This window comes from Streptopelia decaocto (genome assembly GCF_964273445.1).
Source record: "Streptopelia decaocto genome assembly, chromosome: 6".
NCBI classification, from domain to species: domain Eukaryota; kingdom Metazoa; phylum Chordata; class Aves; order Columbiformes; family Columbidae; genus Streptopelia; species Streptopelia decaocto.
In genome coordinates this window covers 40,453,656-40,477,085 of record NC_138660.1, presented here as the reverse complement: position 1 = coordinate 40,477,085, position 23,430 = coordinate 40,453,656, and the positions used below count along the sequence as shown (strand labels likewise).

The following is a 23,430-nucleotide window of genomic DNA, read 5'->3' as shown; positions in this document are numbered from 1 at the left end:
TGCTTTAAAAGGTATGTCTAAGCCTTAGGGCTGTGGAAAAAAAGCTTGTGAGTATAATAAATACCAGAAACTATCAAGTTTATAATTTTTAAAAACTAATTATTTTTGTAGGGCTGACATGTAATTTTTCAGTCCTGTGCAATGCTGAGTTTATGTTGGACAGGAAAGAAGTGCTTCTGAAACAGCTCACTCTTATGCAAGACCCTTGTGCGGAAGGCTCCGATTCTGCCCTGGATACAGGCTAATGAGCGCAAGAAAACAGCATCTGGGAAGTGCCCTGCATTCAGTAAATAACTACTATGAAAATCATTTCACATTATTACTAAGCGTGGCTGCTCTCTCTAGGTCTGGCTTTTTTACCTCCTGTCTTGCTTTCTGTCACACCTTCCTTCCTATTCTCTTGTGGCTTCTTCCCTTTTCCCACCGCCCATAATTTTTCACCTGGGGAAGCTCCGGCAGCCTTGCAGATGAAGTTCTACTGCCATGAGGAAGGACATGGGCTTCTCACTTTGCACAGCTTAACATCTTAGAAGTCTTCAAAGGCTTCTCGAGCTGTCATCCAGGCTTGGAGGCCTCCCCTGGTGAGCTGGGGAGCCTTCACGCCCTCTGAACCTCATTTAGCGTGGCTAAAAGTGGATGGGATGGGATGGGATGGGATGGGATTGGTTTCACAGGAACACGCTACTCTGCATCTATCAGATGGCACTTCTCTCCTGAAGGTCTCCAAGAGCACCCAGCTCTAAAGTCAGGACATGGCACCCCACAGACCTCTATAGGGACTTGCCTGTAGTTCTCCAACCATGGCCAGGAGGGAACAGATTCAGTTCTTACTCAAAGTTCATTTGCTCTAAATAAACACCATTTGCTTGCTTCCGTCTCACGCATATCCCTGGTGCTCCCACAGTGCATTAGATAAAAAATTAAATACGATTAGTTGAGGCCAGTTTCTCCCAGCAAATATCTCTAATGGCATTTCAAAAGGAACGGCTCACTGAATAAAACTCCATTGTAAGCTTTCCGAATGCTGACATGAAACAGCTGTGATTATTGCACCCTTGTGCAGTCCCCCTACAAAATTTGATGTTTGCCTGGTGTGTGTGGGATGCCAACATCGCAGATTTATGAAGGTGTACAATGACCAGCACCGACAGTATTTGCCAGCTTGAGGAAAAGGAGGTTCATTTAATTTTGCCAAGAGCTTCCCCTCATAAACAGCTTTGAGTAAAAAGCCAAATAGCACATGGGGACTATTCGTCTCTGCCTTGCATTAATTTAATTTTAAAGAGAAATCACTTCCTTGCAGGAGGATTTTTCAAGGAATAGATACAGCTTGTTGCAAAAGCATGCCTGTGATGCTGCCAAAGCTTTTGTGGCATCAGTCCCTCCTCTCTTGTATTTCAATATGCCCAACAGTACAAACAAAACCACCAAGTGGACCTGCCCACAGTCCAATGGATGCAACCCGACGGGTCACCAATCAAGGTGATTATTAAAGGGCCTGGAAGAAGATTACTGTAGTCCTAATTGCAAGGACCAGAGATTTTTCAGGATCAAGGAGAAAGAAAAAAACAATGGTGGCTGATTCCTCCCTCAGGCTGGCTTGCCTGGCCACAGCTGCAGTCCAGGAAAGTACCCAGTATCGTAAAATTTTTCTTATTGTCAGAGGTTCAGATGGAGGAATACGAGTCAACAGCACCTTCCTTTGCAGGGGAAGATGCTACACTTGGATGTAAACCACATAAATTACCCATCTGTGCTTTCCCTGACCTCTATCAAGAATTAACATCCCACCTGAGGTCCTAGTGCTTTTATTCACTCTAGGCAGAGAGGAACTTGGATCACCAAATTCAGTGATAAAAATAAGTAAGGATCCAATCTGTGATTTTACAAGGCATACAGTAGGGAAGTCCCAAATGGGCTATGCAACTTTCCAGGGCTTTCTGCACTGAAAGGGTGTTTTTGCCAGCTTCCTACCTGGTAGAAAGATTAACAGACAACTCGAATGTGAACGCTTACAGCTACTCATCTTTCAAGGAACAGAATGAAAGGAACAAAGATAAAACCTAAAAGAGCTGTCTAGCATCCACTTGGTGACTACTTCAGTTTTAAGGTCTTTGTCACTTTGCTATTGATTTAAGTCTGTGTATCCTTTTGAATATTAGTATGGCTAGCAAGATAGCAACATCATACATAAAAATGTTCTTTATTCCAGAACAGATGAAACTCCCAGTGGTAAAAGAAGATTTAGGTATCTCTGAAGATTTCTTATCTCTGTGCAGCATAACTCTCTAATGGTTCAGTGCCTTGGAGGGTCATCTGAGATCACTTATCACATAAATCAAATAGGTGGCAGGCTATAAGAGTGGAAGCCTATAGCAATTTCATGTCTTTGCTCGCAGACATCAAATCTATCTTTTAGGCAGACTATAGAGAAGATAATACACCACTCCATTTAAGCCACTGAAGAAACTCAAATCTGGGTATTAACCAATTTTAGGAAGCTTCTCCTAGTCTTGACTGCACCACAATTATCTTGGGAAATGACTGGTTTTAAATCCTAAAGTGCAGAGCACAGACACTGGTCCTGGTTCTAATTTACACTAAGGCTTCTGTAAATCACTCCGGCAATGGAAGGGAGTGTCAGAGCCAGTAAAAGTCCAATTTGCTTTATGTCCCATTTACATAATCAGGGTGGTGTAAAGTGACTCTACTGTAAAAATTACTCATATCTACCTTTCACTGAATTCAACAAGAGGAGTGCAGTTTTCTTCTCTCACTCTGTTTTCCACCCTCCCCCCTCAGGTTATACTCCTTTCTGTGGTGCTAATTCAGGTTACACACATGTGTAACTGAGACATGGATGCTCAGGGTGCACAGGAGGTGCAGGCACCTCAGGAACTTGCTAGAAGCTAAGATGAGGGAGACTGCAAAGTTTTAAAGTCCTGCAGGAGGAGATAAAATATTTACACACCATAGATCCTATCTTTTATATAACCCTGTTCTTCAGTAAGCAAAAAAAACCACTGCATCACTTAATTCCATGGAAATTCCAGTAATAAGATGACCTTTCAGGACAAATGGGGAAAAAAAAAAGTTGATTTTTTTTTTTTTTAATATCCATTATTAGTTGAGATACTGCATGGACAGCATCATTACTGGCTTATTGTACTCTTTGGTTTATGCAGTAGAATAGTTGTGTCCACAGTACAACACCCATGACAAATCCTGGTGGCACTGCTGACAGCCTGAGCAGAAAGGCAAGGGAGTTCAGGAGTAGCACAGTCGCTCCTGGAAAGGTGGCAAAGATTTAGGAGAAGGAGCCTCCATGGGCCAGGTCTGTGGATAAACCAGGAATCTATTTTTGTGCTATCACCCAGAATTTATGTGATTGTGTAGGGAAAAACCTCCCAGACCTCCACTAACAAGACAAACAGGTTGAGCGTGATCCATCAAACTCGGCCTTGAGACGAGCAGCAGAGAAGAGTGGATTTCAATCCATTTACACCAGCACAATGTTGCCCCTCTGAGTATAATTTTACAGATGTGTTTATGATATAGGGGGAGCCATATGGCATGAAAGGTTTAAACATTTAATCTCACTTAGCTTCAATACACTGCATATACAGAAAATTGGAAGCCCAGCAGGAAAATGCCAGATTTCATTCTCACTTAGTCGTGATTAACCTTTATGAGCTCGCTCAAGAGTTTTGTCACCTGCGAAGTCATTCAGGGCAGGCAGGCTGTGACAGCCTTGGCTGTTTGCTCTGGCCAAGGTACCACAGCCGCCATGTATAGAAAGCGTAGAAGGGAATACAGGGAGCAAATAACCTGAAGTCCCAGGCATGGCTTAGGTGGGTCCAGTTTAGAGCTGCCTTACATGGGTAGATGGATGCAAAGCTAATACATACTATGCTTTGCAAATAAATATGCTCCTTCTCATTAATATTGATTCCCACACACAAACACTTCAGCTATATTCACTGATTGCATTACCATTGCAGAAGTGTAATTAACAAATTAAAAGGGAGGATTGTGATTCAGTCTAATTTGGGGAAAATCTTTAAATAAAAATAATAATAATTAAAAAAAGTCTGGTGTTTGAGGATCATTGCCCTCTGCTATTCATTTTTATGTCTTGGACATGCTCTAAGATAAATGCTTTCATCAAAACAAACATGTCCTGGGTATGCCACAGTACTGGCATACACAGGTACTTGAAGAAGCCTCAATGAGACAAAAAAAACAACCAAATAAAAGAAATCCTGACAGATGCTAAAGCAGATATGAAATTGCAAATGAAGGTGCACCACCATAGAGAGAGGAAGGGGGAAAAGCCAGTTTGAAGCTGCTCAGATTGATCCGAGACTGCCAGTTTATTCACAAAAACTTGCAAAAAGCAACACAGAACCTGCACACGATCAGCTCAAGTGAAAGTCAATATTAAATATATCCATGGAAAGAGGGAAGGTAGAAAACCTCCCGTACTTGCTGCTCTTCCAGATGCTTGGACAATAAAATAAACCAGCGCTGCTAGGTAAATCAACATTTGCAAGAGCACTCAGAACTCCGGAGCCCAAGTTTGACTGCTTTTCTCTCCAAAAACCAACTAAGCACACCTGGGAGAATAGCTGCAAAATGATATCTTCTTCCCCTCCCATTTCCCACAAAAAACATCTCTCAGGTGATGTAATATTAAGAGAAACCATAATCATTAAGGATTGATCATGCTAATATAATTTTCTGAATGGCTTATTAACCTACTAAGACATGTTTTTCTCGACTTCCCTTCATTAGCGACAGCAATAATTAGGTAAGGACAAAGTAGCAAAATTGATCATATGCTGCTGCCAAAGGGGACAGAGAATGTATCATGGACATTTAGCATAATCTCCAAACTCGAGATGCATTAATTATATTTACTAACACAGCTATTTTCTGCCTTTGATAGAAGGAATCCATTAATGTAGGTACTGTATAACAGCAGCTTATTTTTCTCCTGTTCCAAAATGGCATTTTCTTTAAAATTCATAACACAAAATGAGACAAGAAAACATCACCATCTCACATGTCTACTGATACCATGTCCTTTTCTTATTTCAGCCTTGACTACCAGTTCTGCTTTAAAAGTGGAACAGCTGCAGCGTGCTGGCTGGGAAGCAAAGAAGTGAGTTATAGTGTCACCTCCCGGACAACAACCCCCAGGGACACTGTCCTCATTTTTGGGTCCAGCTTCAGCCAGCCTCCCCCTGGTCCCCAGAATAAAGCATCTGTAGTTTATGCTTAGGTGGCACTACTCCGAACAGCAGAATCATAGAATCACTACAAGGTTGGAAGGGACCACCAAAGATCATCACCCAAGGTCAGGCTGAGCTCTGAGCAACCTGGTCTGGGTGAAGATGTCGCTGTTCGTGGCAGGGGTTGGACTGGATGAGCTTTGCTGTCCCTTCCAACCCAAACTGTTCTGTGATTCTGTCTGGTCCAACCTTTCTTGGCATAAGCACCCCAATGCGTGGGCTGAGGGATGATGGAGCATCCGTATGAGGTTTTGATGCCTTCATGCTGCCCATCACCTCCCCCACCTGCAATCCCAGCACCACAGACCCAAACCCCGCGGCTGCCACTCTGACCCTTCGAAGATAAACTGCTGGTTAAGGGATGACCCTGGTCACAGCTGTGATGGGAGGTGACAGGGACCAGTGTCATCCCACGATGGGCTCCACCAGACCTGCAGCATTAACTTCCCTGTGCGTTTAAGTGTAAAGAGTGACAAAGGGATCACAGCAATTATGAACTTTTACATATTATTTAAAATGCCAGTGACTGGCTTTCCCTGCGCTCCCTGCAATGCGAGCTGTAGGCAGCTTTCTGTAGATAAAAGCATTACAGAGAGCTGAAAAGAGTTGACATTACAAACCTGGCACCCCTGCACAAACAGGGAGAGGGAGGAGCGGCCAAAGTGGGAGCCAGAGATAATACGAAAAACATAAACCCAACATATTGACCTTATTTAAGTCCAAACAGCATACCACTAGGATACTTAACGCAAAAATGTTGAAAACGTTCTTTATTCTGCACACACATGAATGTTTTCTTTAAATATGCAATTCACTCAATGTATGCAATCCCCCCCTCTTCAGATGCAAAATCCAAAATAATGATTATATCAGTCATTGCTTAATACATTCAACTGTGGCCCTGATTTTCACACATGAATGGTCATTTACATATCATTACCCATCATGCCATCCACTCAGATTTTTCTTCCTAAATAGAGTAATACATTTAAAGTTGTCATTTTCAAAACAAAAAATGCTTAAAAAGGGGACTTTCATTTCTCGTTATCTTATCTGTGCTCTTAGCAGCTAATAGACCAGAATATTAAAATGGAAAATTCTCAGTGTGTGTGACAACTGCCACAGTGAAAAGATCTTAGAGAAGAGGCAATTATCAAGGGATTTTTCTCAACTTTGGAAATACAAACAGAAAAGCTGAAGCAAACCAAGCAGAAGCAAAACAGTAATTATAGTGCGTTCTTCTGTTTTCCTAACACAAGTCCTTGTTGGGGGCAAAGCTAGTTCCAACTTAGGGAAATCACTGCGGACACGAGATGCAGTTAGAAGATTTGCATGAATAAATTAAAATTTTTCAATTAATATTACCCATGCCTACAATAGAGGAAGGATTTTTTTTTTCCCCTCCTCCTGTTACTTTTAAAGTAATTTTCTGCTATGTTTAATTAGGAAATTTCTCTACAGAAGGGAATGGGATAGAAGATTAATTCTCCATTTCCTCCCCTACTGTGTCAGTAGACTCAAGTGGACACTATAAACCCCAGTTAAATACAATGAGGATGATCGAGCATGGAGCTCCTTTCAAGAGGTCGTGTCTGCCAGCCGTAGATCTCATTTCAGAACAATAGAAATGAGTGAGAAAATGGTATCTCTCGATGGCGTGGTGCCACAGAGGAGCGATTACAAGTGTTTCGTGGTGCGAGGGTTCACCACGCCAGCTGAGAGGCTTTGCTATAGCGGCTAATGATACCCAACGCCGACGGGTGAGAAATAGCATTTCTGCAACTGCTGATGTTTTGGGTCTTTTTGTCCTGTTCCCCGCTAATAATTATTCCTCTAGTGGTCACATCCTATTTTTACATCTTTTATGTCAAGTATGAAAGAGCAATTAAGCAATAAATAATGAAATGTTTGCGCTGGTGGGTAATATAGCAAAGGGTTGTTTGTTTTTTCATTTTAAGGAAACAGACAAAGGGCGCAGACTATATTTATTTTTAATGAACAATGAAGGGAACGAGCTATTTACCCTCAGGACATAAAATCCTATGAATGGTCTATTGCTGCCAATGCTGAATAAATATCGGGTTAACACTTTTTTTAGATTGAAATCCAAGCCATAGAAAGAACAACTATCTAGGAGAAACTCAGACCCACAAGATACTGGAAGATGCAAGATTCTATCCTTTGACAGAGAGGGTAAGCAATTTTCTCAGAAGTTTTATTAATTGAGTTGCTGAACATCAAAACAGAAAAAGTGCGAAGGATTTGTAGGAGGAAACGCAGACATGTAGCCTACTAGAGACCAAGAGCCTTGCTCATTGATTAACTAGGATCAGACTTAATACAATAGAAGTTGTCACTACAAGCCTCCTGGGGACAGGAAAGGTTGAAACGGGACAACTGGCAGAAAAATACGTGTAATGTAGAAGAAACTTCACTCCCAATTTTATTCTGGGCCTAAAAAAAAAAATAAAATCATTTTGTCTAGTCTGTTATCTATTCTTTTCCCCTGCCCCATTTTGACATGTTTGTAAGACATTCTTAACCCACTCTGCTTGATGCTGCCCTGGTATCACATAGAGAAATGCTCCAGCAGAGCGTTTAAGAAGGGGCAGGCACCTTGGCAGAGTCCAAAGGAGAGCGACGAGGATGACATGGTTCAGAAAACACAACTTCCATGGTGAACTTAGGGGAATGGAATTTTTTTGCTTGAGAAAAGAGAAGACCGGTCATCTGATAGCGAAAGGAGTGTTAAAAAGGCTTCTATAAAAAGAAGGATAATGAATTGTTCTCCACATCCACTATTTCTGAGACAAGAAATAATTGATATAATTTACAGCAAAGGAGATTTAAGTTAGCTATTAGGATTTTTTTTTTTACCCAACTTCTAATAATTACCATGCACTGGAACAGGCTGAACCCGAATGAAGCTGATGTGCCCAGAAGTGGCTTCTGAGACCAGTTCATGCAAATCTCCAGAAGGGACTGTCTAACTATAGTTGTTCCCATCTGACTTGAGAAGAATGGATGAGATGATCATTTGAAGCTTCTTCTAGAATAATATGTCTATGACTGTATCACAGAATCATGCATCATCCCTTTTTCTGCAGGTTAGGCAATGGCTGGGCTCTACACTATGCAGACTCAATCTTTACTTGTATAAATTCCCAGTGAAATCATGGGGCATTTTTGGTAATGTAGTTAAAACATTTTCACATCAGCTGGATGTGTGATGTCTACCCACGCATGGGGCCAGTATATATTTTTGCATAATCTCTAAAAGCTCCTGACTCCTGCAAATTTGGGGGATTTGGTTACACCTTGTGGACAAGATTTCAGCTTTTCTTCTGATCCTGAAGAAGTAGAGGAGCCAACCGTGTCTTCTTCCTCCCTCAGGAGAGAAGGGTGGTTTGAAAATATCTGTTCCAGTTGATCAAGCTTTTTGTCCCATTACAATAAAATACCTTTTAGAGAAAAGGCATAGGTCTCTTTAAAGGGAAAACATTTTCCAAAAAAATTGTTCAATGGGTTGCAAAATGTACATTAATACAGAAATATGAGTAATGCACTGTGTTTCCCAGTGTGGTCAGTGCTGCGTTTCCAGTGTTATCACTAAGCCCATCTCTATGTAGATAGAACCTGGGGGGTTGCTCCTGATCAGAATTACAGTTCATTTGCACAGGGATAACGTAGCCTTTCAGAAAGGAAACAAAGTGATGAATCAGAGGTCCGGACAGATCCATCTGTCATGTCCAATAAGCACACGTGTGCCATGTGAATGCCCGGTCACTCTTGTAATTAGCTGTTAAAGCTGAATGGGCAATTTTCAGCCAGAAGTGCATGAAATGCATGAACATTTTAATGATGCACAGAACAATTAAGAATATTACATGCACAGTTCCTGATCACCTTGAGGTTTTCTCTCTACTTAGCATCGGGGGAACTCAACCTCTTTAACCCTCTTAGAGGAAGAGGGCACAACTGGTGTCAGGTAACAGTGAGCTGAATAAATTGCAGCAAGGCTCTTTTTAAAATGCAACTTTTCCTTCCAAAAACTCTTAGAAACTGATGGAAAAAATGTCTGCAGAGAATTCTGCTGAAAAGAAAAAAATGAAAAAAAAGAAAGAAAGGCCAGAAAATAAATGTGTGCCATGTGACAGCCAAGAAAAATGAAGGATCTGATTCAGGTCCTGTTCTAATCAATGGGACTCTCTCCATTACCTCTACTAACAACCACATTAAACCCTTTATGTCTGGTTGAGTACATAGAGCAGAGATAAGAAACAAGAAAGTCTAATCCCTGAAAAAGCAGTGAAGCATCAGGTGAACTACCTGAACTCACCCTGATGCAGGAAATCCGTATGCACGAACGTATATAGAATGCATACAGATGGTACGGATGCTATTTCAGCAGAGAGCAAACCCCTTGTGTCTTACCCCTAAACATGCAAAGAGGGAATCTGAACAAAAAAAAACACAACAAAATCACACAGAAGGCAGCCAGATCCTATAAGTGTAACCAAGCAATGTAAACATAGCTAAGCAATGCAACCCCACGTCTACATACACAGAGACATAAAAAACAGGACGTAGACCCAGTGTGGCGGGGAAAAGCCTTAACGTTATCACATCTTAAGTATTTGCAATAGAACGTAAAATGTTGTTCTTGCTCAAAGCACTATGTAAATTCGGTTTCAGTATGAAAATTTTTCACCACGAAAATTTCTTAGACAAAGAAATGGAAGGTAGATGTGGGTACATTTCTTAGCAAAAGCCTATTCAGAGGAGAAGAAGTGTAAACGTCACCTAACCACTGCTTTCACATACCTTATTTTACACTGAGTTGCTATAAACCATCCCCGTAGTATTTTGTTGTAATTACATGCCGTGAAAGGAACAACTGGGTAATTACCTCAGACTCTGCAATAATATTTCCACATTAAAATGTAAGTGCAAGGTGCATAGCTCGTGTCTGTGTTTTAACTGTAAGAAGAACACAGGACTACTCATTTGAGGGGAAAAAACACACATTAAAAAGCTCTCTGCCAGCGCTCCGGGGCTGTCAGAATTTCGGCTGGGTGCCTGTCTTTGCTTAGAACCCAACGCATGGTTTTAAAAACAACTGTGTGTGTCTCCAAAGGGTGTTTATACTCTCTGGGAGCCTGGCATCCCCAAAGCTTAAAAGTCCCCATTTACACCAGGAGAGAGGGGCTGGAGAAACTGGCTTTCTGACCCTGTGCTGGGATTAAGAGGGGCTACCGACCCCTCACACGGCTCTTGGGCAGTGATTGCGAAAGTCAAGGGGGAAGGTGGTGTTGGATTAGCTGTATTTCACCTCCAGAGGATTGTCCTCCACGTTGAAGGATTTTCTGTCTTTTCTGAGCTTTTGCGCTTCATTTAAGCCCTAAATAAAGCACAAATAGCCCACAGGAGTACACTTTACTCTCTACCTGTCAGAATAATTTCCTACCTGAATTAACTTGTGAATACACTTAAAAAAAAAAAAAAGCATCTTCTTTGTAGCCTGATTATTTGCCTGCTTTATTTTCCAATCTTTTTTTTTATGCTGCTTTTCCATTTTAGATGTGAGTGGAATCACATTAATGGACTGATGGGGTGAAGTGCAAACACAGGCTCAGACACTGTCTGGTGTATATGATCTGGTTTATAAAGCTACACCAGGCTCAACTCTTCCCTTAACAGAACTTGCATGGTCTCTGTGCCTGCCTCATTTCTCAGCTTTGCAGACATACTTGCAGTGAGTTCTTGCCATGGGAGTTGTGAATTCTCTTCTAATTTTGTATCGGGGGGGCTAAATGAGCTCCCCCTGGCCTTGGCTGGCTGAGCAGGAGGAAGAACTTTTGGGATACCTCATCACAAACCTCAGAAAAACAAATTTCAAAGAGCAAGAATAGAAGAAAAATAAAAAGAAGGGAAAAAATGGAATGTGGAATGTTGGTTAAATACCAATGTTTGAGGTGCAAATAGTAAAAAGTGACGAGGGGATATCCGTGAACAGGTACGGTTCATTCCAGCTTTGTTTAGAGCAGCAGGGAATGTGTCTCCCTCCCGAGCTGTGGCCTTCCACACAGAGTTGATTAATCAAACCCACCCAAATCTCCCACCCACCCTCTGAAAAAGCTTCTTTCAGCTTAACAAAACTTGTCATCTGTATCAGATCACTCCTCCCGGGATTTCAGATAAAACCCTGGGGGTGCTGTCAGTCCCTGCCTGCCATTGGCTCCGGTACTCCGATCACGTTGGCCAAACAAAACAGAAAAAACTACCACTTCTGATTTATGCTTTCAAGTTTCTTTTCAGTCTGAATGCCCATGGGGGGGCCCATTCAGGGAGGACAGCACAGGTTTTTGCATCGCTGCTTGGGAACCAGACAGGCCACAAACTCCTGGCCTCCCAAAGCAAAGCTGACTATCTGTTTCTAAGATAACCATGGATGCATGAAATTTTCAGATAGTAAAGTAGAACTCTTCCCCTGCTCTCCAACATTTTGGAGAAAGCACCAACAGCATGCCATGGACGGCTGCAGAAGACAGAAGGCTGCTGAGCAGCAGGAGGCCACCTGAGAAGACCTCGGCTGTACCACACAAACACTGTCTACCTGACACTCTGCCCAGCTCTGTGTTACTGCTTTATTAATGAAAACAGAAATTTTCTCTTTCAGCCCTATCATCACAGGTAGTTTAATCAAAGAGCTAACGAAGCAAGCACGGCAAACACAGCCATGCGCTGTGCTAGTTTCAATACAAGTACTTCAGAGGAATAGGAACCTCCAAGCACCCTAACACTTGGTGGATAAGCTGGCTGCAGAACAGGCGACCCAACTCTGCCAACAAGATGGGCCCTTTTCAGGAGCTAAGCCCACAAGGAGCTCCAAGTCCCCACCAGCATATCCAAAACCCTGTAGGAGCACAAAACATGGTTCTCTCTTTTCTCACAGTATTTATTACTCCCAAATGAACCACAGCCTATTTTCATCACATCCCACCTTCTCGCCTGGATGTCCTCACTTCTTTGCCATTTCCCACCTCAGGGTCCAGGCTAACAGAAGCAAAATGCCTGTCCCTGTAGGGTTTGGGTCTGCATGTAGGGAATGGTTCTTCTCAGAGACCTCGTCCCAACTTGCAAATTTCCATAGTGCTATTTCTTTCTTATTTCATAGCTCCAAAAAATGGGTTTATTTTATGGGGAGCACCTCCCTAACACCCAAGCAGCTGCATGGTCTTAACGCTGTGTCCCTCTGCTTTATTAACGCTGCTGTTTTCCTAACAATATTTCTGTGCTAAAATGTAATTCACACACTTTGCATACCCTGAACAGTAAAAGACTTTTCAGGGGTTAAAATATAATTGCTCAGTGCATCAAGCATGATTGATTTCTCTGCATTTCCTGGTAATTATCCTCCAGAACAGTGTGCATTAGACACTCTCTGCTACTGGAAGTAGTGTCTAGGGTCTTGTGGTCAGGTTCACTAAAATACCCCCTGCAGTATGTGACCTGCAAGACATATATGCCTATCCTACTTAAGTGGATTCCATTTTGCTCTTGGATTTGCATCTGATCAAAGGAAAAACATCCATATTCTACCACACTAACATTATTTAGAACAAATTAAAAAAACAGCATTTTTTTTTCTATCAGCTTCTAATTTTTTCTTCTTACTCATTTTCTTCTTGCCCTTTTTACAAAATATATTTACAAACAAAAGTCCACATTTAGACTTGATTCAGGATATTAACCTTTACAGAGCATCTATTTTCCCTCTGGAAACATAAGGTTTTTTAATGGTTACTTTTATTTACAATGTAAATAGATTAACAGAATTATGCAGTATCAGAAAGCTTAATCTCAGCTTTGGATCACGCGTGCCTGTGGGACAAATACCCATCTTTTCCCCATTTTGTACAGCCCCATCTATACCTACTGATCGTCCCTGCCCCTCTAACAGGTTCGAAATAAGTTATTCTTGCTCTGAATCAACCTCTATTCGAATGCAGGATCTGATGCTGAAATATATTACTACTTACCCAGTAGTACTATAACTTTTGCTTTGAATAATGTTATTTCTGATCCTTGTAAAACAGTGGCAAAACTAAGCATCTGAGTAAATGTCATCCTGAATAATTTATTTTCTTTCACCATTGCCAAGGTAAAACAGTGCACCTGCTTTAACCTTACTTCTCTAACATTTGGTTCAGAATTAAGCAGTTGAAAAATGCTATTATATCCTGTTTCCTCCAAAAAAAAAGACCTACCCCAAAAATAAGCCATAGCATGATTTTTTTCAGGATTTTTGAGGATGCTTAAAATATAAGCCCTAATCCAAAAATAAGCCCTAGTTACAGTTCATAAAAAAAGGTCAATTTAAATAGCGTCCATGCAGCTATACATGTAAAAAATCAAGCACCTTTTGGAGCAAAAATTAAATAAGATCCTGTCTTCTTTTCAGGGAAACAGGGTGACAGCTGCAAATATCCTTGCTAGTCCACGAACACCGTGTCCTTGGGAGCTAATTTTCCCTCTTGTTGCCAGTAACCAAATGGACGGATCTAAATATTCCAACCAGCCGAGCTCTAAATCACATCAAAGGTAACATTAACAAATAGAAAAAATTATAAAGGCCCCTCTATGAGACATTTAATTTCTTGCAGCCTATCCACATTCTTTCTTTGCACTAGTTTGGCTTGAGACCCCAGAAATATGACCAGAGTTCAGTGATTTATTCCCAGGGTGCCTTTGGTCACATTGTTCCATTTCTTATTTATCTTTTACAACTGACCGGACAGCAGTAGACATTCCCCAGCACCTATATAACGCTTCAGTGTGCTGTTCACTGGATATTCCCATTTTCTGTGCTGCTGTGGCTGCGCAGCCGCCAGCCTCCCCGTCTGCCCGCGCTCTCCAGCAAGCCCATCACAAACCAGTCCCGCAATCCTGAATGGGCCTCATGACACTACAGCTCCCACCCTCATTGCTTCCACAAATTTTAAACATCACTCTTGCCTCTTACTTTGGCGTTAGATGGAAGGAGCGAACTGCAAGCTCCACAAATTACTCAGAACACAGTATTTGTTGCAGATCTATTTTTTCAGACCTCTTAAGTACACTTGTAACTCATAGCAATTTTGTACCCTGTCTTCACAGAACAGGATAAGGGGTGCAGAAAATGCTTTCATGCTATTGCTAATATATTTTTCTTGTCTACGTATTCTAGCACCCATCCCCACGCTTTAATTTGGTTTGGAATTTTAGGTGCTGAAATTATCATTCCTAGGACTAGGCAGCTATTTGTAAGCTTTAAAAGTAACCCCTCTGGTACCAGATGAAGAATCTGCTAGAAAAGCTTGAAACAGAAATAAAGATGTCATCTGTTGATCCGTGGTAGCAGATCCCACTATTAACACACGAGGGCTAAGCGCCATGGACCCACACTAAGAGCTCATCCACTCAAGTGGTGACACTGGAGGTGTCCCTCGAGCTCAAGGACATTTATTCCGGCAGGATGGCTATGGTAATCAAAACATAGCCACCACATTCTCATTCACCTGTCATGTGCCCTCAAAGCTGCTGAGCGTCAGAGGAGAACTCAGCAATAGCATCATGGAAACACCTAGTCTGATGTACACGATAACCACCAGAGGCAGCCAGGTGAGTCCTAGAGGAAAGAGGTGGCTTTGCACAGGAGAACAGTGGCAGCTGAATGCTGAAGGCACGGCAAAGGGACGGAGGATGGTTTTGATGGCTGTTCATGGTGTCTCACTGGCTCTTAGTTGCGTTTTTACTGCCTAGCTTTCTATCGCAACACATCTTGTAGCTGTATGGTTCCACTGGACATCTTAAATATTTGTATCTACCCACATGGAACATCTCCTGGAGAGAAGAGAATCACTGTCCACATTTCACATGAAGGGACCGAAACAGGGAGGCGATGTGAGGTTGCCTGCTGCACGGGCACTGCCGTGCTTTGTGCTCTCACCACCCAGCCTGAGGGCACTTGTCTTCTTCCTGGGGCTAGATGCCTGGATTTTCTCACTTTGCACATATTAAGAGTAGGGGCTCAGATTAAACACCATCTACCATCTTTATACAGTGACAGGACATGGCCACACTCAACACAGCCTTTGAAAGTAAGACTTCAAACTCAACTTCGCAAAAGTCCAGGCTAACGCTCTCACCACCGTTCCTCTTGAAGATCAGCATCACAGTGTGGAGCAGAAGGCTCTGCAGAAGATCGGGCTTGTGGTGATGAAACATGGTAGATATTTTACAGACCGGCAGGAAGAAATCACTATGGCAACACCACACAATTTCATTAGGGATGGAAGAGCTCTTTTCAGGAGAGCGGCATGTTCTGTAAGGCCCAATGCAAACTTATCTTCACAGGTACAGTTGGAGAAAAATAGGTGGGTGTGTAGATTACTAGAAAATTGCCCTATGCTGCCAGAGCACACAGAAAGCACTGTATAAGAAAGGACAAAATACCAGAGCCTCCATCATTAGGTTTTGGATGAACAATGCTAGCTACACCAAGATTTGTGTGTTGCCCCCCCCTCAACAGGACCATAGATGTTCACTTGTTAAAACTACTAACTTACTAAGTACAACTATAAAGTTCATACTTCTAGGAATTCTGCATCTCTAAGACAATCCAGGAAACTTCCACCAATTTGATAAAATTACAGAAAACACAACCAAGCCTACTGTAGCTACACTGTCTGGGTAGCGGTTTTGCACCTTCTGAATACAAGTAGCTATTAAGAGCGCCAAGAGCAAGAGTTAATTATGATATCAAAACCAAAGATAAGCAAGCAAACAAACAAAACATGAAACAAAAACCCAAACAAACAAAAACGAAAAAACAAAACCAAACCAAAAAACTTCACCTCTGCCTATGATTCATTTTGTAGACTTCAGCATTTCACGAATCTAGGCATGTAGCTGAGTAAATAAACCTTGTAAGCTCAATTTGAACTATTTGTAGAAGTGAAGAAGGGTGGGTACCGTGTTTCCTTGGGTAGAGAAGGAAAGTTATTGCCTTCAGGAAGGGGGTTTGGCTATGGGTGAATGAAAGCCGGCTGCCACTGCATAGATTGGAACATGATCCAAAATCAGATTTGCAGCCGTGCTGGCAGAAGACTGAAGAGGTCGGCTGTTTGTTTTTTCAACTATTGATATATTTCCCTCTCCCCGCCTGCTCCACTCTAACCAGAAAGCAGCATGACAGATGGAATAAGGTCTCCCTGCTCCCAAAAACTGCTGTAATGGAGGCTGCAGGCAGGCTGTCAGGGCAAGGCACTCCAAAAATAGCCTCTGTGCCAAGGGTCCCTGATTAGCCCCACATTCCCTGTAAAGCCATCGTTATCCTTGCTCCTTGGGCTGTGGTTGTTACACTCGACAGTTCTCTAAAGATGTTTATAAGCTGTGCCCTAGATAATATAATGCTGCCTGTTGAGTGGCAATGGGCAACGCTATGCAAGACAGGAGAGGGCACTGCCTGGGAAATGCTGGCATCCCTTCTCCAGGCAGCAGACCTGCTGAGCTCCACATAAATCCTACAGAAAGACACGCTGCTTGGACACATCAACCACCAAACAGGTGACATGTCTATGAAGAGGGGCCACAGGCTCGCAGGAGAAAACTTCCCTGATCTGAGCACATGGAAGTCTGAAAACTCTCAGACTTTTTTGGATGAAAGGTGTTCTTAAACAACACTCCTCTGAAGAGATGGGCAGAACAAAAACACCATCAGAGTGCTTGAGCTTTCTACTCTCAGACTCCCTGAAGACCACAGGAAGCTCACTGCCTTTGGTCAGCCTTGGATCAAGCCACAGATGCCAAAAAGCCATCCCAAGAGTAACATTGCTTGTGCTGGTGCAGTCTGCCCACGTCTCACCAGAAAAAACATCAAAGTGAAGCACAGAGAATTATCTAAAAGGAAAAGAATCCTTAATTTACACTTGGGCAAAGCACAAAGCTTTGTCTTTATTTCCCTTCTCCCTAGGCCGATCTTTTCTTTCTTCTTTCATATTCACCCTTGAATTCTCTTTTTTAGGGTCATGGGCAGGTTTTGACTCTTAGGGTAGATATTACTGGGAGAACAATAAACAGGTGATTTTCGCCTCCGGAGAAACCTGAAACTTTCCTTGTTATTTCATTACAAGCACATACAGCTAGCCTGCAGCGCCCACAGTACAACTTGAAAAGAACTGCAGGTCGAAGTATCTCACAGCAGAATATTACTGTGGATTTAGCACTAATTCCTGCTTTATTCCTTTCCTAATTCCTGTATCACATAGCCTTATCTACACAGATAAAGCCCCTTGAAGTGCACTTGCTTTGATGCACAGATGGAAGACTTCTGTCAAAAAAATCTAAGATTTGCTAAGAAAACAATCACCACTATATTTAGATCACAGTCCACTCCACAGTCCCCTGACAGGTTTCAGTGCAAACAAGCAAAGGCTTCCCTTGGCTGACTACAAAAGTTACATTTCAGACAAACCAGTCACCTGCCGGGGTGATGAATTTTAACCTCTGGCAGTATTTCAAGCATGGCCATGGTCTCTTGGTGCTCCCACCACCATTACCAGCACAATATTCGCACACCGCGTAGCTAATTCCCAGACTGCCTTGGAGTATCGGTGTCCCTGAAGGACGTACTATTGATCCATAGGGAGATTATCTGAGCTGCTTGGCTTTGGGAGATATGCGCTGTCTCGCTGGCACCCCTGCAGAAAATGTCTGTGTTTAATGCACACCCTGCCTGGATTTTCAGGAGCTCTTCAAGCCAAATTGTAATGGTGCAAGGCATAGATCTTTTGATGTCAAATCCTGTATGATTTTACAGTTGGCAACAAAGAAAATTTACATTTGTAGTAGACAGCAACTTTCAGCCAGGAGGATTTCAAAGCACTTTGTGAACTATCATTCAAAACAAATAATGCTGAATGAAGACATTTCTGGGTTGAAATACAGAAAATGTTGAACAGAACTACTCAGCAGCTCAGGGTAAAAGGTGAAGAATACCCATCCAATTGAATGTGTGCAATGCAATTTTAGTTAGGCAGGATGCAATTACAAAAGCTGGAGTCTGGCCAAGCCACCAAGGTTAACTACTCTACTTTTTCCAAAAGTATCATGGGATTTTTCTAATGACCACAAGTTAATGATGTTGTGTCTGAAAGTCAACACCTCTCCCCTTACACTGGCCTTTACAATCATTTGAAGCAACGGCCTGGTACCAGATCCAATGAGAAAATCCCAAATCACCATTCCCATTCCCACCACGTCAGAAATTTGCTTCTCTTAGAAACATGGGTTTGGAAGGGATCAAGTGAGTCAGTAGGTCCAGTTCCCCAGAATCACAAGAGATAAAACACACATAATCATATCATCGGTGTTGAGTCCAGAAAGTTTGATACACCTTCTTCCAGACTGACTTAAAATAAAATAAACTTAGTACCTTTCACAAAAGCAGCTACACAGACCTATGATCAATTCAGCTTAGTAGCATCCTTCAATACTTAAAAATGTATCATGAAATTTCTGGTAACTTGCAATACTTCTATTCTTGGGCTACGTGATAGAAGAATCTAAGACTAAATACACAGTTACCACATTGGACTACCATGGACTATAGCAGGAAAAGTTACACAGATTACTAAAGGAATAAAGGGACTCTGGCAACCTCTTCTTTATTAATCCATCAAATCAGAGATACTACTAATAGTTAGTAAGAACATAACCGTTTGTGACACAATCAAAAAATCTCCTGCAAATCAAACGAGACTATTAGAAAATAGTCCATGGCGAGCCAACTTTGAGGTTGTGATTAACACAATAGATACTGTATGTTCTTTGCACCAGTTTTCCTATCTTCAGATATTAATACTGAAGTACAAACCTCCAGCTGAAAAAAATACAAATAAATAATGCAAAATTTTTATTTTGCCACATATACTGTTGGATTTATGTTGGACAATCCCTTTCTTTTAAAAGGGCTTCTAGGCCATTCACTCAGACAAGTGGTGACCTGTGTTTTCAACTGTTTGCTAGACAAATGATTAAAAATAAAACAAAGAATTTAATTTTGATAACAAATGCTACTTTAAAAAGGAGGAATGGAAAAAGTAGAAATCCCAATAGCCTTTTTAATCTTCCATTCAGACCCTGAGTATTGCTCATGCAGACCAAACCATCAGTTATGATTTGCTGGTGAACATATATAACATTCTTTGCTACCAAATATAAAAACTGCATGTGCCACTAAGCCTTAGAAACCAAGGGTTTCATCAACAGAGGTTTTTATGTTGATCTCTGCGTGCTTTGACCCTCAAGTACCAGCTTATAACAGCTTTATCATACGCAGAACGGCATTTGCACAGTTCATTGTCCCATGTCCCTTTGTTGAGTATTGATCCAATTAGGTAAATGAGATATTATAACTGACCTTTTAAAAAGTTTTGGTTTGTGCTTTTCTTGTGCAGGATATTAGATAAAGAAAGCACAACAATCATGGTAGCCTGGCCTCAAAATATCTAGTATTCTAAAACAAAGGCAAAATAAATCAGGCTCAGAGAAATCAGGGCAGTCTCTCAGAGAGCTCCTCTTCCAGCCATTAACATCTCAATGGCCATCAATGAACCAAGAACCTAGCCTGTAGGATCTATTTTGTGTTAATTCATTAAATTCTAAGCAAACCGTACAATAGCTTCACTGTTATTTTAACACTCAGTACATTATGCCATCATTCGCCAAGTTACTTCCTCTTGGTGCCAACATCAAACTTGCAGCCCTAATGAGAACTTTATGGAGCTGAGATTCACATCAAGTTTCCCAGGAATTTCAGGTTTTGACACATTTTAAGGTCACCAGTAGTTGATTCTTTGAGTTCTCACTTGTTTAATTGTTTACAGGTGAAATGGTAAATGTGATCTTTGCTCTTACATTAGCTGGGAGTGAGCACACATTTGTGAATATATGTCAAGAATTCTTCATCTGGGAAATAATTTCCTGTAGATGAAAAAAGTCACCTTCTGGTCCTAATACTCTGATCTTCATTTGATTAAAAGGATTCATTCAGATTTATTTCCCTGTGATATTGCATAGTATCACGGTGCCCTGTCTGTTCCGTGAGATCTCTTCAGGGGTTACTTCTTGGTCCTACTCCGAGCCCCCACCTCAAAAGTACCTCTGTGGGCTGATTTCGGTCATGGTCTTGAAATATATGAAGATGTTTAAGTACGCAGGCAATGCAGCCAAGCTTTATTCAAAGGTCTCTTCTGTCAGCTGAACTGAGAATTTAAAACCTAAGGTTAATATTAATCAAAAATGGTTCATGAAAGTGAAGTTCCCACAGAGGGATGCTTTCAATGCAAAAGTTTCTGCCTCAAATGAAAACTTTCAGATTTTTTTGTGTGCAAGAACTTAAGCTTATTTTTTAATTTAGATGACTCTAACCATACATTTTTGCAATGGTGTCAGGCTCATTGCAAATCACTGATGCTTTCAGGGTTCCTTCTTAATGATAACACTCCCTGCCATGACAAAATAGTTATTCTACTGCTGTGCTAAGAGCAAATGAACAGGCATAAGCAGCAATTCAGTTGGCATTTTTCTTATATTAGAAGTATCTGGGATCCAATTTTGTGCTATGTATTTTCTTAGTGTGGTGATGCCGGTTGGACCTGCACTTGTGTACCTCTACAGACAATGAAGATCAGAAAGTATTTATTCTCTTCAAATATAGTAATTACAGAACTGTAACTAGAGCAAGGCAGAAGAATAAAGGTCTTTCTATTCAAAACCTAAAACTATCTAAGAGTGGCTGAGAATCCACGTTCATCAAGAGCCTCAAACTTAAAACCATTTTTTTTTTGTGATCAAGCCACTGGAAGAATTTCTGAAAAATGAAAACAATAACAGAAGCCAAAATCTAATTGTAACTTCACATCTGGAAATGATTTTTCTCCCCGCTCCCCCTTTGTTTTCTAAACAATAGCCTCCACTGTTTGTGGAAACCTTGCTTAGCTGAGCTTTCTAGGAATCACAGATTGTTCTGCTTCTGATTGCATTGGAAACATTTTTTTTATTTTATTTTTTTTTTTTTTATTTTTAATTTTGGCATGAAAGCAGCTGATCTAAACACTGAAGTTTTGGCAGTGTCAGTTTTAAACCTCATAGCAAACAACACATTTTTTGTCACTGCACCTCCTTTCAGATGTGACTGGAATTAATGTGGTCCTTTCCCTTCACACCTCTGAAGCGTGTGCACCATATATTCTTGTGTATAAAGTGAGAGCAACATATCAAAATGTCAGCAGAGCTTCCATATATATGAAGACCAATGCAAAAAAAAATAGGTCAGTCTGCTATACAGTTCTTTAAACACCAACTTTAGGAAAAGAATAATACTCCAGAGAATGTAATGAATCCCAGAGACCTCTCACATCCCAGTAGAAAAGAAACCACCTGCCCAAACCTGCCACTGATCAGAACTTTTTTGAGCTCTCGCTTTCTCACATCACACAGTGAGGATCTTCCTCCACCCACCATTCCCTGCTTCGAGAAGAACTCTAACAGCCAACGTTGCACACACAAGACTCTCTGCCAGTGAAAACATTATCAAACCAGAGTTCTGACCAACCCTCCCCTTTTCCAGGTGCAATCTCGCTTTTATGTGACACCTCGTTCAGCAGCAGGACACTTTTCCTTGGCTCCACTCCATGCCTTTGAATCACTGACACCTTATGGTCATCTGGTGTCCATCCCATTCCCTTCCCATCCCTCCAGCTCTTACAAACATCACAAACCCATTCATCCATTTATTTGTTCCTTTCAAAGAAGACCTATAAAGTCAATAAACCTTCCTGACACTCTCCTGAACGGCATTTTCTGACGTGAATCAGCGTTGAGAAGAGAAACAAAATCAGCAATGCGGTAAGAGTGATGTTACTACACTACAGCGTGACTACCACCAATTTTTACAGCTTTGCTGACATCCTGCAGCCTTTCTGTAATGACAATCTCTGCTTACTCCCCTTTCTGCTTTAAGAACTGTCTGGGACTTCTTTTTCAGCTGAAAGGAGCTTAACACAGTATGGATATTATAATAATAAATAATAAACTAGCCATATAATATAGTCATCTTGATCAGTAGACAAGCACGGATCTTTTCTTGGAGCTCCTACTGAGCATTTCTTCTTTAACTCTGAACTGGAATTTATACAGTAATGCAAGCGCTGATCCACAGACGTGTTAGACAGTGTGGTTTTAATGGGAGTTTAACAGTCTGATGCATTATTTGATTTCCAAACGCAGTCAGCGCCAGCCCATCATTAGACATCACGGCAATAACGCGGCCCCAGGGAACGCTTCCCCCCAGGCCCTAGTGATTGCTATTGGCCCTGAAATTTCCTGCCAAAGTGTTTGTTCATTCAAGACTTTTTGTTACAGCTTAAACAAAAGGACAGAGGGTAATTTCATACGCAAATGTAGAGGAGATTTGGTGTCCATCTGGTGTGAAGAAGGTAATTTTAAAGCTCTTTTATTTAGAAAATCTAAATATAAGAAACTCTGACCTTCATTTGTTGGGATGCAGAATCAGGTCTGGAGACCAATAATGGTTCAGCTCACAAACCATAAAGAGATGTAAGCCCCACTAATTTCATGCTCCTTTAATCTGCTTTCATCAACCATGTGGATTTTGTAAAAGCACTCAAAAATTAAATGTTACCATTCAGTAAAAGCACTGACTGATTCCTAAAGGGTTAGCTTGCAGCACTGCTGAAAACATTAGTTACATGGCAAATAATCCAGTGCTATGAGCTTCCCAGCACTACATCATTTCTATTCTAGCAACATAAATATTACTGTATGAAAGTTATTCCATTCTCTTAATAGACAGAGAGAAAAAAAGCTTGGCCTGGATGTTGATCTGCTTCCGATGAGTTTATAAATACAATGTTACTTATAGACTCCAAGACAAACTAGTTTGATGTACTCAAATATCATATTCATTAACATAAATTGTATTTACACAAATAGAAAAAAAAAGTCAACAAGACCATTGATTTCAATGCAACAAGCAACACAAAGCAATTGAATGTTGTTAAGCAACAAT

General features: G+C 41.3%; 1 protein-coding gene across 1 annotated transcript in view; it reads right to left on the bottom strand.

Annotated features, from left to right (window-relative positions):
* Window positions 1-23,430, bottom strand: part of TMEFF2 (transmembrane protein with EGF like and two follistatin like domains 2) — a 127,139-nt gene that overhangs the window by 59,861 nt on the left and 43,848 nt on the right. The window lies entirely within an intron of this gene.